A 16,896-nucleotide genomic window follows, 5' to 3' on the forward strand; every position below is an offset into this window, starting at 1 on the left:
CTCACACAATTTTAGTGGGAGACTTCAACACCCCACTCTCACCAATGGACAGATCCTGGAAACAGAAACTAAACAGAGACACATGGACACTAACAGAAGTTATGAAACAAATGGATTTAATAGATATCTACAGAACATTTTATCCTTAAAAAAAATAGGATATAACTTCTTCTCAGCACCACATGGTACCTCCTCCAAAATTGACCATATAATCAGTCACAAAACAGGCCTCAACAGATACAAAAATATTGAAGTTATCCCATGCATCCTCTTAGATCACCATGGACTAAGGCTGATCTTCAATAACAGCATAAATAATAGAAAGCCAACATTCACGTGGAAACTGAAGAACACTCTACTCAATGATACATTGGTCAAGGAAGAAATAAAGAAGGAAATTAAAGACTTTTTAGAGTTTAAAGAAAAAGAAGCCACAACATACCCAAACTTATGGAACACAACGAAGGCAGTCCTAAGAGGAAAACTCATAGCTCAGAGTGCCTCCAAAAAGAAATTAGATCGAGCACACACGAGCACCTTGACAGCACACCTAGAAGCTCTAGAACTAAAGGAAGCAAATTCAGCCAAGAGGAGTAGATGGCAGGAAAAAATCAAACTCAGGGCTGAAATCAACCAAGTAGAAACAAAAAGAAGTATTCAAAAAATCAACCAAACTAGGAGCTGGTTCTTTGAGAAAATCAACAAGATAGATAAACCCTTAGCCAGACTAACTAGAGGGCACAGGGACTGTATCCTAAGTAACAAAATCAAAAATGAAAAAGGATGCATAACAACAGAATCTGAGGAAATCCAAAACATCATCAGATCCTACTACAAAAGGCTATACTCAACAAAACTGGAAAACCTGGATGAAATGGACAACTTCCTAGACAGATACCAGGTATCAAAGTTAAGTCAGGATCAGATTAACATTCTAAACAGTCCCATTTCCCCTAAAAAAAATTAGAAGCAGTTATCAATAGTCTCCCAACCAAAAAAAGCTCAGGACCAGAAGGGTTTAGTGCAGAGTTCTATCAGTCCTTCAAAGAAGACCTAATTCCAACTCTCCTCAAACTGTTCCACAAAATAGAAACAGAAGGTACTCTACCCAGTTCATTCTGTGAAGCCACAGTTACTCTGATACCTAAACCACACAAAGATCCAACAAAGAAAGAGAACTTCAATCCAATTTCCCTCATGAATATCGATGCAAAAACATTCAATAAAATCCCCGCAAACTGAATCCAAGAACACATCAAAGTGATCATCCATCATGACCAAATAGGCTTCATCCCAGGGATTCAAGGATGGTTTAATATACGGAAATCCATCAATGTAATTCACTATATAAACAAACTCAAAGACAAAAACCACATGATTATCTCAGTAGATGCAGAGAAAGCATTTGAGAAAATCCAACACCCATTCATGATAAAAGTCTTGGAAAGATCAGAAATTCAAGGCCCATACCTAAACATAATAAAAGCCATCTACAACAAACCAGTAGCCAACATCAAACTAAATGGAGAGAAACTTGAAGCAATCTCAATAAATCAGGGACTAGACAAGGTGGCCCACTTTCTCCCTACCTATTCAATATAGTACTTGAAGTCCTAGCCAGAGAAATTCAACAACAAAAGAACATCAAGGGGACACAAATTGGAAAGGAAGAGGACAAAATCTCACTATTTGCAGATGATATGATTATATATATAAGTGACCCTAAAAATTCTACCAGAGAACTCCTAAACCTGATAAACAGCTTCAGTGCAGTAGCTGGATATAAAATTAGCTCAAACAAATCAGTGGCCTTTCTCAACGCAAAGGATAAATGGACGGAGAAAGAAATTAGGGAAACAATATCCTTCACAATAGTCACAAATAATATAAAATACCTTGGTGTGATTCTAACTAAGAAAGTGAAAGATCTGTATGATAAGAACTTCAAGTCTCTGAAGAAAGAAATTGAAGATCTCAGAAGATGGAAAGATCTCCCATGCTCATGGATTGTCAGGATTAATATAGTCAAAATGGCTATCCTGCTGAAAGCAATATACACATATTCAGTGCAATCCCTATCAAAATTCCAACTCAATTCTTCACTGAGTTAGAAAGGGCAATTTGCAAATTCATCTAGAATAATAAAAAAAAAAACCTAGGATAGCAAAAACTATTCTCAACAATAAAAGAACCTCTGGTGGAATCACTATGCCTGACCTCAAGCTGTATTACAGAACAATTGTGATTAAAAAGAAAAATAAAAAACTGCATGTTACTGGTACAGTAACAGACAGGTGGATCAATGGAATAGAATTTAAGACCCAGAAATGAATCCACACACCTATGATCACTTGATCTTTGACAAGGGAGCTAAAACCCTCCAGTGGAAAAAAGACAGCATTTTCAAAAAATGTTGGCACAACTGGTGGTTATTATGTGGAAGAATGCAAATTGATCCATTCTTATCTTCTTTTGTAAAGCTCAAGTCTAAGTGGATCAAAGAACTCTACATAAAACCAGAGACACTGAAATTTAGAGAGGAGAGTGTGGGGAAAATCCTCAAACATATGGGCACTGGGAAAAAATTCCTAAACAGAACATCAATGGCTTGTGCTGTGAGATCAAGAATTGACAAATGGGACCTCATGAAATTGCAAAGCTTCTGTAAGGCAAAAGACACTGCCAATAAGACAAAAAGGCCACCAACAGATTGGGAAAGGATTTTTGCCAATCCTAAATCTGATAGGGCACTAATATCCAATATATACAAAGAGTTCAAGAAGCTGGACTTCAGAAATTCAAATAACCCCATTAAAAATGGGGTACAGAGCTAAACAAAGTATTCTCAAGTGAGGAATACTGATGAGCTGAGAAGCACCTGAAAAAATGTTCAATATTTTTAATTATCAGGGAAATGCAAATCATATCAACCTTGAGATTCTACCTCACTCCAGTCAGAATGGCTAAGATCAAAAATTCAGGTGACAGCAGATGTTGGCGAGATGTGGAGAAAGAGGAACACTCCTCCATTGCTGGTGGGATTGCAAGCTGGTACAACCACTCTGGAAATCAGTCTGGAGGTTCCTCAAAAATTTGGACATAATACTACAAGAAGATCCAGCAATACCTCTCCTGGGCATATACCCAGAAAATGTTCCAACTGGTAATAAGAACACCTGCTCCAATATGTTCACAGCATCCTTATTTATAATAGCCAGAAGGTGGAAAGAACCCTCATGTCCCCCAACAGAGGAATGGATACAGAAAATGTGGTACGTTTACACAATGGCATACTACTCAGCTATTAAAGACAATGAATTTGTGAAATTCTTGGGCAAATGGATGTATCTGGAGGATATCATCCTGAGTAAGGTAACCCAATCACAAAAGAAGTCACTTGATATGCACTCACTGATAAATGGATATTAGCCCAGAAACTTAGAATACCCAAGACACAATTTGCAAAACACAAGAAAATGAAGAAGAAGGAAGACCAAAGTGTGCATACTTCATTCCTCCTTAGAATAGGGAACAAAACACCCATGGAAGGAGCTACAGAGACAAAGTTTGGATCTAAGATGAAAGGATGGACCATCCAGAGACTACCCCACCCGAGGATTCATCCCATAATCAGCCACGAAACGCAGACACTATTGCATATGCCAGGAAGATTTTGCTGAAAGGACCCTGATATAGCTGTCTCATGTGAGGCTATGGCAGTGCCTTGCAAATACAGAAGTGGATGCTCACATTTATCTATAGGATGGAACACAGGGCCCCCAATGGAGGAGCTAGAGAAAGTACCCAAGGAGCTGAAGGGGTCTGCTACCCTATAGGTGGAACAACAATATGATCTAACCAGTACCCCCAGAGCTCGTGTCTCTAGCTGTATATGTAGCAGAAGATGGCCTAGCCGACCATCATTGGGAAGAGATGCCCCTTGTTCTAGCAAACTTTATATGCCCCAGTACAGGGGAATGCCAGTGCCAATAAGTGGGAGTGGGTGGGTAGGGGAGCAGGGCGGGGGGAGGATATAGGGAACTTTCGGGATAGCATTTGAAATGTATATAAAGAAAATATCTAATAAAAAAAAAAGTTTAAAGTCCTGAGCAAGAACCAAGAATAGCATTCAGAGTCCCAACCTTACAGTCTCCTGGTCCACACTGCAAGCTTCTCACTTCCATCTGGGCCCAAGTTATCCAAAAACATGCACTGTGGGGGAGATTCAGACTGTAAGAATGGTATTTGGCTCTAACTAGCAGAAAGCAGTGGGAAGCAGGGCACAGTGCTCTTCATCCTTGCGAGTCTACTTAGATATACAGCATATTTGACAGGATGTTTATTGATGACGATGAAAAATGGGAGAAGTATTAGACTGTTTTACCCACGTATGAAAATTAGTGCATCTCTTCTCAACAAAGGTTTTTAGAAGTGGACACTCCTTGGTAAAACTCTGATGCTTTATCAGTAATGACATGCTGTGTGCACTACTTGTTACACATTAGATTTCCTTTGCACAGGAAGGCAATTATCTCCCGACTTCCAGGAGTATCTCCTCTTCCTTCTTGTTTCTTGAATATGTAGTCAATCTCTTCCTTAATATTCTCCCCTGTGGCTTTCTAAGCACAGATACTTCCTAGTTACTTGAGAAATTTGCTTTTGCTTTTTAGATCTGAGAAAATAATATGGACTATTTGAAGAACGCTGACTGCCCCTCTTAAAGGGGAGTTTCCCCTCTCCCCCTCACATCCAAAATCCCCTTTCACTCTTCCACTAGAACTCATTTAATTCTGAACATCCATTTATTTACCCGTTGAACTTCGGAAAACATCCTTTTGGCCATTGTGTGATTAGAAAACGTTACTGAGATGACAAGCTTCAGAAAGCAAATTCAAGTCAGGATAAACAAAACAGTGTGTTGGCTATATGATGCCAACATCAAGGCTATGGTGACTGTGTGATTCAGACATCGGGGCTATGGTGACTGTGGCCTAGGGGCTGGGCATTCTTCTGAAGAAGGATTCTAACTTTCTGTTCGCACCCTTGTCTCTGTGTAGAACCATTTTACTCTCATCTGGGCAAACATGTTCATTACAGACCAGTGTTCTACATAGGAGAAGAGATAGTGCCCCCTGCATCAGCAGCTTTACTGAAGGACTTGGGAGGGGCTTACAGCTAGAGCCTTGCTGTCTGTTCCTTTCTGAAGGGCTGAATTCAGCATGATAGACCAAAGGATTATCAAATAAGAAGGCAAAGTATACTCTTCAAGTACAAACAGTGGGCTTTCTTGTTTAAAACATCCAAGAACAGATAGATATAATTGTCCATTAGAAGAATATAATAGACATCATATCTGTCAAATTTTGAGGACATATTGAGTCAGTCCCATGAAAGCACACTATATGAGTTATTTAAACACTTAATGTTTCCATTTTAAGGAGAACATCAGTTATCCAGACAGTGAGTTAGTGAAACCAAGCTTTAAAGCAAAGAACTATTTCTCTTTAATGATATATATATATATATATCTCATTAATACTGAAGATGAATTGTATGTCTCCATATTTGATACCTCATGGGCCTCTGTAGCTCTGATTTTGCACAATTAGCCATACATTCACCCACTATATTTGAAGCTCTCCTGAGAGCAGGAACTGCATGTGGTGTTTGAACATTGGCCTATGTCACAAGGAAACACTCTTGTCAGGATTCAGAAAAAGACCTTCCAAACAGTGAATCAATGCCTGCAAGTATTATGTCTGTCATGCTTTTTCCTCAGCTTTTGAGGAGATGCCATCTTGGACTTTGTCCTGTAGCCATGGCAACTAAAATAGAGCACTAATACAATGGCACCTGGTCTACTAATGGTAATGACGCTGTTCAAACTCCCTGGGGATGATCAGGAAATCCTTGCCTAGGATTTTACCTATTTATCTCTGCTGTACCATCCACACCAGCAACAGGTGATCTTAGGAGATGCTAGGGTGTATGTAGAAATAAAAGGCTGACTAAAAGCCAGACTCTGTGATGCAAGTTCTATGAGGTCACGGTCCATGATGTCATAGAACACTGCTGTGCTGCTGCTGTTTGAGGGCCACCCACATTCCTATAATCATCCCTCCCACTGTGAAAAAGCATGATAAACTCATTGGTCTCCCCAAGTTGAACTTTGGTGAAATCTTCCTTCTAGCCCATGGGGAGCATGAATCTCATGGAAAGAAATGAACAGAGCCTGACATGCAGGGTTGTTGTTGTTGTAGGTACTTTGGGTTAGGAATCCACTGTAAAATGTTATTGAATTTGTATTGTCTGATAATAGTTAATGTATCCATTGCAAATGATATTAAAGATAGCTAACATTTCCACAGCATGCAGTAAAGAAGCTCAGGCCAGCCAGCACAACTCACCACTCTCCACTCTAAAGGAGATACAAGTGGCAAAGAGCCTAGGAACTTGGCAAGGACACTGTGGTCCTGAACTTTCTTCCTAAAGATGTCTGCTTAGCTCTTTACCCCATGCGCAAGGCTGAGCTAGCATAAATAGGTTTGGGATGTTTCTAGAATATAAACTCCTTCTAGAACCAAGTCAGAAATCATTTTGATTGATTTATTTCTGCTTATAAAAGAACAACCAAAACAAAAGGATTTAACTGTGAAATTCTGGCAATCTCAGAAGTTAGGAATTGTTGCTAACCCTGACTACAAACCCCTTATCTGTCCTATCCCCCAACACTGCCTCCAACCCCCTTACCTGCTCTATCCCCCCACCTCACCTCCAACTCCCTGATCTGCTCTATTTTTCTTTTTCTTTTTTTCTCTACTTGGCCATGATCCATCCTCTCCATCAGCCACATTCTGCCATGCCCTACTTAAAGGTAATTTATCATTACTAAATTCTTTCATTTTAATGTTTTGGCAAAAGGCACCACAATGTAGTGACTAAGGATATAAATTGAAAAAATGAACAATGTTCTCTGTATCCAAGAAGTCCTTATGGTTTGAAGTATTTAGGTAATTATTTTTCAATATTATTTTAGTGTAAAATTAAGAGTAAAATCCAAAATTCCAACAAAATAAAAACAAACAAGGTCTGCATTAGCCAAAGCCCTTTGCTATTTATATGAAGTGATAGCTTCATAGTGATATATTTTAGGGCTGATAATCTTGTATATCTAACTGTATAAATCTGTCAATTTTACAGAATATGTAAAAACTATTCAAAGCAAAGATTCTCTTAAGATGTGCCTTTGTGTGTACAGAATAGCACATGTCCTTTGAGAAGTTTTTGGTTTTGGTTTTTTTGTTTTTGTTTTTGTTTTAAATGGGCTGTAAAGATGTCTCCAAGGTAAAGATCTTGTAGTGTTCTTCCAAGGACCTGGGATTGCTTCCATACTCCCAAGTGGTGGCTCGCTACCATCTGTAACTCTAGTTCCAGAGCATTCAACACCCTGTTGTGGCTTTGCATGTATCTGCATTTATCATATATTATGCATATACACTATACACAAATAGACAACATTTAAAATACCTTTAGAAAACCCAAATATATTTTTTGTAACACAGAAAAAAAAGTAACAATTTTCTGTTGCAAAGGAATACTACACATACCCATTTCAGAGCCACAGGTTTTGGATGGTATATTCAACAGGAAAATGATAGCCAGAAGCATGTGTTTGATTAGTCTCATGATAGCATTTTCATGAAGTACACTACCTCTCCACATCCACAGAGGAAAATGTATCAGGGAATATGCATTCCTGACAGAGGAGCTACGATACATGGCATGGGTAAACGGTCATTTCATATTTTAGATACAGCTCTCAAACAACAGGAGAAGATTGTGAAACAGCACCCTCTCAGCTCTGGTATGCCTTTGCAGGTTCAGGGCTCAGGGTTCAGGACTCAGGGCTCAGAGCTCAGGGCTCAGGGCTCAGGGCTCAGGGCTCAGGGCTCATGCCTTTTTGTTCTCTTTCTTTGATGGCATCACATCATGAGACCCTGTGGCCCACCCTTTGTTGAATGGCAAACAGAGCAGCTGAGTTTAGAATGGAGAGTACTAGAACCTGGTGATGAGTATGTGTCAGCCATATTAAGTCAATGAAAGTATCAGCTACAATGAGCAAGCAGGTGACTGAGCAAGAAAGAACATTAATTAGCATGTAAGTAATATTTCAGGGGTTTTTTTGTAAGTAATATTTCTATATTTGGAGTAGCAAGAAGCTTTCAGAGTTAAATGACATGATTCGTTCTTAAATTACACAGAAATCTTCTGTACTCATCTACTCTGTGGTATTTTTGTATTTTTTACTCTGCCTCTCAGCAAAGTTGTTTTATTCTTTATTATTTTTGTTTGATTAAGGTGTCCATATTTTGGTATCTCTACAACTATCTATAAAAGTAAGTGTGTATACTTAATTACTGTCTGCTTTTAGACTGAGAATACAGAATTCTCAGTTTTATATGAGAGGTGATTTTCTCATGGTAGGATAATATGAAGGGTTTGAGTCAGTGTGGGGTGCTTACAAGTTTTCTAGGTGTCCTTCTTACATAAGAGATATAAGAAGGATCCATGACTTACAAACTATATGCTTTACCGAAGTGACATTTCCCCACAAGAGTATATACTTTCTGTGACTTAACCATTTATTCAGCAAACACCACCTACCTGCCAAGTGCCAAGGATAACACTCCATGCTTATGGCATTGCAGCAGCTGAGACTCTGCCCCCTAGGAACATGTCTTTGGGTTGAGATAAATTCTAAACAAAATTCTCCCCAATACTTAATGAAAATGTGTGAGACAAACAATTGTAGTCATGTGTGCAAGAAGAGAATCCATCCCAACTATGGGAAGACAGTGAATGGTGGGTTCAGGGATGAGTTGCTTGAGGAATATTCTTTAAGCTGAGATCTGAAAGCAGAATGGAGTGGCAGGGTTTAGGGGAGAGGGTCTGGAAGGTAAACTTGGTAGGGATGGTAATTATTATCCAAAAGATGGAATACCGTTTGCAAAAGTCCCAAAGATAAAGGGAGGATCTGCAGTGTGTCGCTGAAGCTAGAGCTCATGAGAGAAGAATGTGAAACTGATTTGTAATGGAGACCAGGTGTTCTGTTAACCCTTACCATTCAGCTCCTGCCCAACTTCCTCCATTCCACCCTTAACCCAGGACACACTCAGCTCCATGGCCTTTTGTGGAAAGTATAATTATTTTGCAATTATTTAAGACCCATCTGAAACTGATCTTCCTGCAGGATGCCTTCTGTTACATCAACAGATATAATTAATCAACTTCTTCTAAACCGAACAACCTTTTAAATAGCACCAGTTTTGTTTACTTTAGGGATCTATTTCTCTAACTTCCTCCGTGTGTGTGTGTGTGTGTGTGTGTGTGTGTGTGTGTGTGTGCGCGCGCGCACGCGCATGCGGGCGTGTATGTATGCAAAATAGTTGTATTGAATTAGAAATTGTATTGGTTGTAATGCATGGCCATACTCTTGTTAAATTATTATTATTATACTGAATTTATTCCACTATCCAGTCTACTTTGTTTTATATACAAAACATTTCAGACCACTTGAAGGGTACAGATGCTGACTCTGTTGGAGATCTCTCTCTTAAGAAAATTTATCAGCATAGTCAAGGTTTATAAATTTCACATGAGATGAGAACAGGTAAAGTTGAAGTTGTAGTGACATTTTGAGAGCAGCATCTCTTTTTTTATTTGAAAAGTGCAGTAATTCTATGAAAGCTTGGCACCATTGTTTTACTGCGGAGGCACTGTAGCAACATGTATATTAATATGGCTATCTCGCTAAACTCACCTGGGATGTACTTTTTGCGTTCAGACCAGTCCAGTTGCCCTTGAGAAGTTATACTTGGAACTAGTATTTATTTTACTTACCTTAAAGGAATTCTTAATGTAATATTTTAGTAAGGAGAATATGGGAGATTAAAATTACTAGCCTATGGGTTTTCAGATTTTTGTAATAAATTCTGCATGTGGTAATATTTATGAGGATAAATACGTCATAGTCTGACAAATAGAAGCAGATAAAAACCATGCTCATTTTCTAAGAGAATCATCTCTGTCGAGGCGCTAAGACACTCTCTTGTTTTCTATCTTGCACTAAGAAAAAGCTGCTGTCTTCCATCTCCCAACTAAGAAAAGACACTTTGTTTTTGCCAAAAGAAAAGGGAGATGGAAGCACTCTGTGCTTAGAACCTCTTTTGGATTAAATTCAATTTGAACGTGTCAAAGAACAAATAAGCACATCCTCAAAGCATATCCCTTAGTTAAGGGAATGTACTGTGTGGGAGAAATTGACCAGTGCTTACAGAAGCAAAATTGATTTTTAACTGCTGACTTTGTATCTAATGACAAGGACAGACTTTAAAAGGTATACTCAAGGCATCTTAATCAATCTTTGTGATGAGTATTTTTTTTTTCAAATTGCTTTTGTTTGGTCCCTTTTTGCTGGCATTTCAGGGTTTTGGTTTTTTTTTGTTGTTTTTTTTTTTGTTGTTGTTTTTGGTGGATGTACAATGAAGGGATGACTATAAATTATATTAACCTTGATCCCAGAAACATTGATACAGAGGGATGAGTCTAACTTGGAAGAAAAGACTATGGCTATATTGAAACCCTTGGTTGTTGAGGGAAATACAGCACGATATTTGTAAAATTAGCTGCCTAGGCAGACAACTCAACTTCAACAGAAGGCAGGTTCTGTCTTTTGTAGATTCAAGTTTGTGAAATTTTGCCACTCACTTTGGCTTTGTTGGGCTTTTAGTAGATTTAGCCCAAGTGACACCAATTTCTGTTGCTGGCCATTTCCTACATGCCTCTCAGCATACCTTAGATCTCACCCCCAACACCATATCCTCTCACCTCTTCTTATTTAGTCCTATTCTCTCTTTGCATTCTCCCTTTTGTCAATGATAGTTTGTGTTAACTTGCATTCTTATATATTATTTAATTTACTCTTCTTTTCTTTTTGTTCATTTTTCTTCTTTTATTTATACATTGCTAACAAAGTGTTTAGAGAGAGAGACAGAGAGACAGACAGACACAGACAGAGACAGAGACTCACACAGAAATTGCTTAGCAAGCTATTACAATCATTAAGACAAGGGTAAGCTGATAGTTAAGGATAATAAGAACCTAACATTGAGAAATGGAGAAGGAATTCAGTAAACTGGACAAGGAGGCTGGAATGATTAGAATTCTGTTGTTAGTTGGAAATAAAAAGTATCTGTGGGGTCCATCTATGAGTCAAGCTCAATCATAGATTTTGTCTTCATAGTGAGTGTGCCTTGTGAAATATTACTGTCAGAGAAGGATGAGTCAAGTACATCAAATCTAAATCCCATCAAAATACATCATCCTCTCTCTTCAAAACCCAAAGAAAGGGTCAAACTGTACATTATATTTTACATTTAGTATTCTGTAATAATTGTAAAAAGACAGTAATTCTATATTATCATTAAAAAAAGCCATACAGATAAAATTGTATTCATTTAGATATTTACATTTTGGTCCATCCAAATATTAAGATATTTCACATGCAAAACTGAAAGCTCACAGTGGTGCCCACATATAGATTATTTCATAAATTGGTGTATAGTAATAATTATAAACTTCTTGAAAGTGCTTTCATTTGTAGAGATTTTTGAACTTCATCTACTTTTGACATCACCAACACAGACATAAAATATGACAAATTGAGGGACAAGAGAGTTTAGCAGTTAAGAGAACTGGTTTCTCCTGCAGAGGACCTAGGTTCAATTCCCATCACCTACCTAGTATCTTACAACCATCTCATAACTCAAGTCCCACAGGAGCTGACACCATCTTTCTGCCCCAGAGGATACTGTGTGCATATGGTACACAGACATATTGTCAGGCAAAATAGTCAAACATATAAGTAATATTAATTTAAAAATTAAGTATATACAGCCTCAAAATTCAGTGGGGAAGAGATAAGCAAAATCCTCCTTGTCTTATGGAAGATTAGTTTCAGTAAATATGACATTCACTGTATTTCTTATGAGCTACCTTAAAAAAACAAACTGGAAGTCTGATTTATTGGTTAAATGGTAGTTAGGTCCCAGTGAGAAGAGTGCAGAGTAAACACGAAACTGCAGTTTTATAAGCAAGAAGCCTGTGATGGCACAGATCTGCTCGCTGACTGCATTTCTCCACTGGAGTCCACTACAATCAGAGCCCAATCCCCCGCCTAGAACCCCTGAATAGCCACATCACTTGGGGCAGGCTCTTAATGTCTACAATTTTTTTTCCTTTCTCTGTTGGAGATAGTGATGATTTATGGGCTGAGAAGAAGTGTGAGCAGTCTTCAGAACCTGCCTAGCATGCAGAGTAGCCAATCCTAGAGATTTTGGTCTGAAGATAAGTTTCATGGGTTTCCTACAGAGCAATTTAATCAGAGGAAAAAGTATGAGTGCCAAGTAATTCTGAGGTGCTTGGTTCTGGGCTAACTGGCCTCACCACCCACTTAGGAAGAATTAACCTCCATACAAGAGCTCTGCAGAATAGGCCAGGAAGGACCTTGCCTGCCGATAGCCACATTCCTGTGATTTAAACATTGACACTGCCCCTTTTGACACCCAGCAAACTATAAAAGGGTAGAGGTGATCATGAAAAACTATTTGGAAGGACATCCAGTCCCTGCTCTCCTTGTCCTAAATTTAACCCAAAGACAGGAAAGCTGCTTACCCAAATCTGCCATGAGCAACATTGCCAGAGAGCTATAAGCACCTTTTATGCTGTATACAGCCATAAGGTGGGAAGAAATGTTTCAGTGTCCTTGAATGCTACCAAATTCTGTAGTAGAGTTAAGTAATTGCCAATAAATCTTTGTCATCAACTAAAATAAAATTTAAGAATGAAATAGTGAATTCTCAACTTAACTTTATCTATGCTTTGGTCAAAATGTCTTATATGATAATAGCTAAAGTTATTTAGGTGGGAAATGGACTGGCTTTAACACATCTGACCTAGGTTGCAATGATAGTGTGGTTTAGAGCCAGCTCTATGCTTAGTCTAATAACCTTCATAGAGAAAGAAAACCAATTTCAGAAATGCATTCACGGGAAGGAAAGAAGAGGTTTTAAAAGAAGTGTTTCCCTAACAAACATCTAGTAGAGTTATTGCCATAACTTATACACATAATAACAATCATTTGTTGAATTTAGTTAAGGATGTAGATACAGCAATGTTAAAAGTTTTACTAGCAAAGCCAATGTGGAGAGCTGAGGAGATGACTCAGTGGGTAGGATTGCTAGCTGTGGAGCAAGAGGAAGAGAAATGGAGTTCAAATTTCTGGGACCTACATGAAAGGCAATTTTAAAAATGAAAGTAAATTCTGTAGTCAGAGCATTATACTTCTGCTTTATAGTTTACAAACTAATGTGCTGTTTCTTTTATGGTGCATGCTACTTGGATTACACACAGGCATTGTCATGCAATGCGTATTTAACATACGCCCCACTTTCCCTCACTGTCTCATCAGTCCACCTTGTTTATTCCCCTAGACAGTTCTACTTCTTGCTTCATGTCCCATGTATCTATGTAAAATCTAGGACCCACAAATGAGACAAAAAAGCTTTTTGTCTGGGACTGATTTAATTTGCTTCATAAGATAATTATCCCCAGCTGTATCCATTTTCTCCTGCAGGTAACATTATTCATTTGTCCCGATTATGTGTGTATGCCACAATCCTCTGTTTATTTTTGTTGTTGTTGATAACAGACATGTATTAAGGTTCTAAGTTTAGCTATTATTGAATCTAAGTCAGCAGATACAGAAACCTGCACAGCCACAGAGGACTAATTTTACTATGCCCCTTACAGTGATGTGGCCCTACTGTGTGTGATTATTATGTAAACCACACCTCAGCTTAGAGTGTCCCTTTGCACTAAGGTCACTCCTTGTTCATTAAGACAAGTAGTACTTTGGAATTTTTGGATGCTAAGACAAAGTAAAGCACTGTTAATAGTTGTATTATTTTTCAAATGCCTGTTTTTAATTCATTTTGTTTTGGCAACAGTGTTTCATGTATTTCAAGCTGACTTTGAACTTGCTGTGTAGTCAAGAATGACTTTGAACTTCTGCTCCTTTAACTTTTGCTTCTTAAGGAAGATAGTAATTATCTACTTATTTCTCCTTCCTAAACTACGGCTAGTTTTTTGCAGTTAAAGACTGTCTTCTCTTTATTATGTGATCCTCAGTGCCTGACATTCATTCTGCCTTATGAATTATATGTTAAGAACAGATAACTAAACACATGAATCTGGAGTTTGGAGAGGTTGTGGTAATGTGAGGAACTGAAAACGATCCAGGAGAATGTTTAGTGAGAATAGTGAGGCCAGGCAGAGAAAAATACAGGAAACAGGTGCTTCAATGTTAGTGATGAATAGAATATTAAGGAGGTGAGAAAATATTAATATTAATGTTTGGTGAGAAAAATATGCTACCAACAAGGTACCAGCCTCAAACTAAGACCTTAAAGCCAGCGGGGTGCCCTTTACAAGAGTTGGCCACTGCAAAGTTGTCAGTGGGAGTGGGGAGAATGGTTTTAACAGAGAGTCCATTGGGATCAGGTTTGGCAAGTTGATTTCCTTGGGGAACGTTTTAGTTGAAAGAGAAAGGGGTATATGGATGGCATCTGTAAGGGGTGTGGTCAGTGGAGCCTCTGCTTTCTGTCAGAATAAACTTGGCCAGATTCGAAGTTATTTATAGTCAGAACTTGTTATGCAAGGCTGTTCTGTGATAGCCATTACTGATTTTGTTTTGTCCTTGATTTATTTTTGTTCCCCTTCATGCAAGCTTCCTGGGCAGCTAGCTTTCTAGGAGTTGAACATAACCTCGCAGATGTGACAAGAGTCTCTGTTCTTCCACAGAGAAGCTTTTAGAGGTCATTTTCAGACTAACCTTTGATCCTTCTCCTTTAAGGAATAGAGTTGTGTAAAGAGACACATGGGACTTTGGCTACTTGCAGATTTCTCTTTATGCATGTATTCTTTCCATAAGCTGTGTTGGAAGCAATTTTCTTATGTCTGCATACCCATAATTCCAACTGTATTAATTCTCCCACCTTTCCTTGAGGATTAGAGGTCTGCAGGTGTTTATGAAACTCGCTTCTGAATTGTCACAGCCTTAGGAAACATTTTAGGAGATGATGGCACGATGCTGTTGCTTCTATAGATTTTAATGGAACTTATTGGGAGTTTAAGGTAGGGCAGATCTGGATTACTTTTGCCAGTCAGTTCATTGCCCATGATTATAAATATATAAATAGAATGATGATCTCATGAATAATCATCTGGGGAAAAAAAGCCAGATTACAGCAGAGGTCTTGGCTGGAGAATGCCCTTCTACTTTGTTATAAAACATTAAGAGACTCTCATGTCTTCATCATCTCTCTTAGAAACTGGCTCCCCTCCAACATGCTCAGAACCAAAAGAAAAAAACAAAAGGAAAATTGTCTGGTCAAATGACAAATGAGAAGATGTCACTTTTGTCATTGATCTAACTTCTCTGTGTCTCTCAAGACTAAATCTATTTCTTTAATTCTTTTCAGCCTTTGTGGGAAAATGGATCATCACTGGGGCACAGCTTGATCCTGCTGAGCTACAATCTGGACTGTTTACCCATTTGAGAGTGTATAATATTCTAATTCATAAATTAATACTTAGCGTGGATGAGTGAATAGACTAATCAACCTATCCACTCTTGTTTTCTTCCTCCTGTGGCAAGCAGTAGCTGCTGATTTGATCCCCAAGGTCTTCTTATAGTGTTGCATGGTCCTTATCATTTTGAGGGTCTCTTGATGCTCTAAGTCACCACACTGTAGCAGTCATGTGTTTCTTCCTACTCATTCTTACTGTAGCTGGTAACAGAACTTTTCTTTTGAGACCTCTTCACACTTTAATAAATTACCGACAAGCTTTATTTATTTTTTTTTAAGTTTGATATTTCATTTCCTCGGAGCATAGATCTGGCCACCTTGCCAAATACCCTTCCCTCCACCCTTAATTGAACTCACTCTTTTGATGTATTGGCTCTATCTTCCCGCCTTGGCAATTACATTATTCTTGGGGAAGCTTCGATTGAAAATGCTTCTTACAATTGTGACCTGTTATAATCCTATCCAAATCCAACTCTTAAATCATACCTTTAGGATCTTCCTTCTATTGATCCACTGAGTTTTTGGAGTTACTTCTTACAGTCAGTCTTTATTACAAAGGTACCTGTACTTACTTTCTTGGTCATGGTAGGCAGACTATACCAAGTTTACTTTTAGCATAGTTATTTGACTTATGTATGTATGTATGTACATGTACATGTATATGTGTGTATGTCAACTTAAGTTTAACTACTTATTGAAATGTATGCTGATTTTACTTTTTCATTGTTATTTCATTCTATGAGGCTCAACTACAAGGATCATATAAAAATCCGCTCATTTTTGATAGCTGTGATAGTGAAACTGACATGGGCCAGCCTTCCCAAGCTGGCATCAACACTTTCAAGATTGTCCTAATAAGATTTTCTATATTCAGACCAGAACCATGACTTCATTCTTACTCACCTTAGAAGCATCATAAATGACATCAACTTTGGCATTAATCCAATTTTACCATTAACTTCCTCCATAAAATTTGATTAAGAGACATTTCCGGACTTTTATAATTAAGGATAGTACATTACAAGATTATTTTCTGTCCATGGTTTGTCATATTCTGAATGATACTCAAATTCACTACCTGGTAGGTGAAATACCTTGTTGAACAACCTTTTATTTGATGAAGACTTCCTAACATTAGTTTCTACCTCAGGTCTACACTCTCATCTTCACAAGTAATTATGTTTTCAGA

The 16,896-nt window shown here is 38.1% G+C and overlaps 1 protein-coding gene across 5 annotated transcripts in view; it reads left to right on the forward strand.

Moving 5' to 3' along the window:
• Prex2 (phosphatidylinositol-3,4,5-trisphosphate dependent Rac exchange factor 2) overlaps positions 1-16,896 on the forward strand; it is a 301,528-nt gene that overhangs the window by 243,709 nt on the left and 40,923 nt on the right. The window contains exon 1 of one of the 5 annotated variants that reach the window (XM_021163585.2): positions 5,933-6,256. The exons of the other annotated variants lie outside the window; for them this stretch is intronic. The gene's annotated coding sequence lies outside the window, so the exon portion shown is untranslated. Of the gene's footprint in view, positions 1-5,932; positions 6,257-16,896 lie in introns of those variants that run through there. 5 annotated transcript variants of the gene reach the window in all.

The sequence above is a fragment of the Mus caroli genome, chromosome 1, assembly GCF_900094665.2.
Source record: "Mus caroli chromosome 1, CAROLI_EIJ_v1.1, whole genome shotgun sequence".
Lineage (NCBI taxonomy): Eukaryota > Metazoa > Chordata > Mammalia > Rodentia > Muridae > Mus > Mus caroli.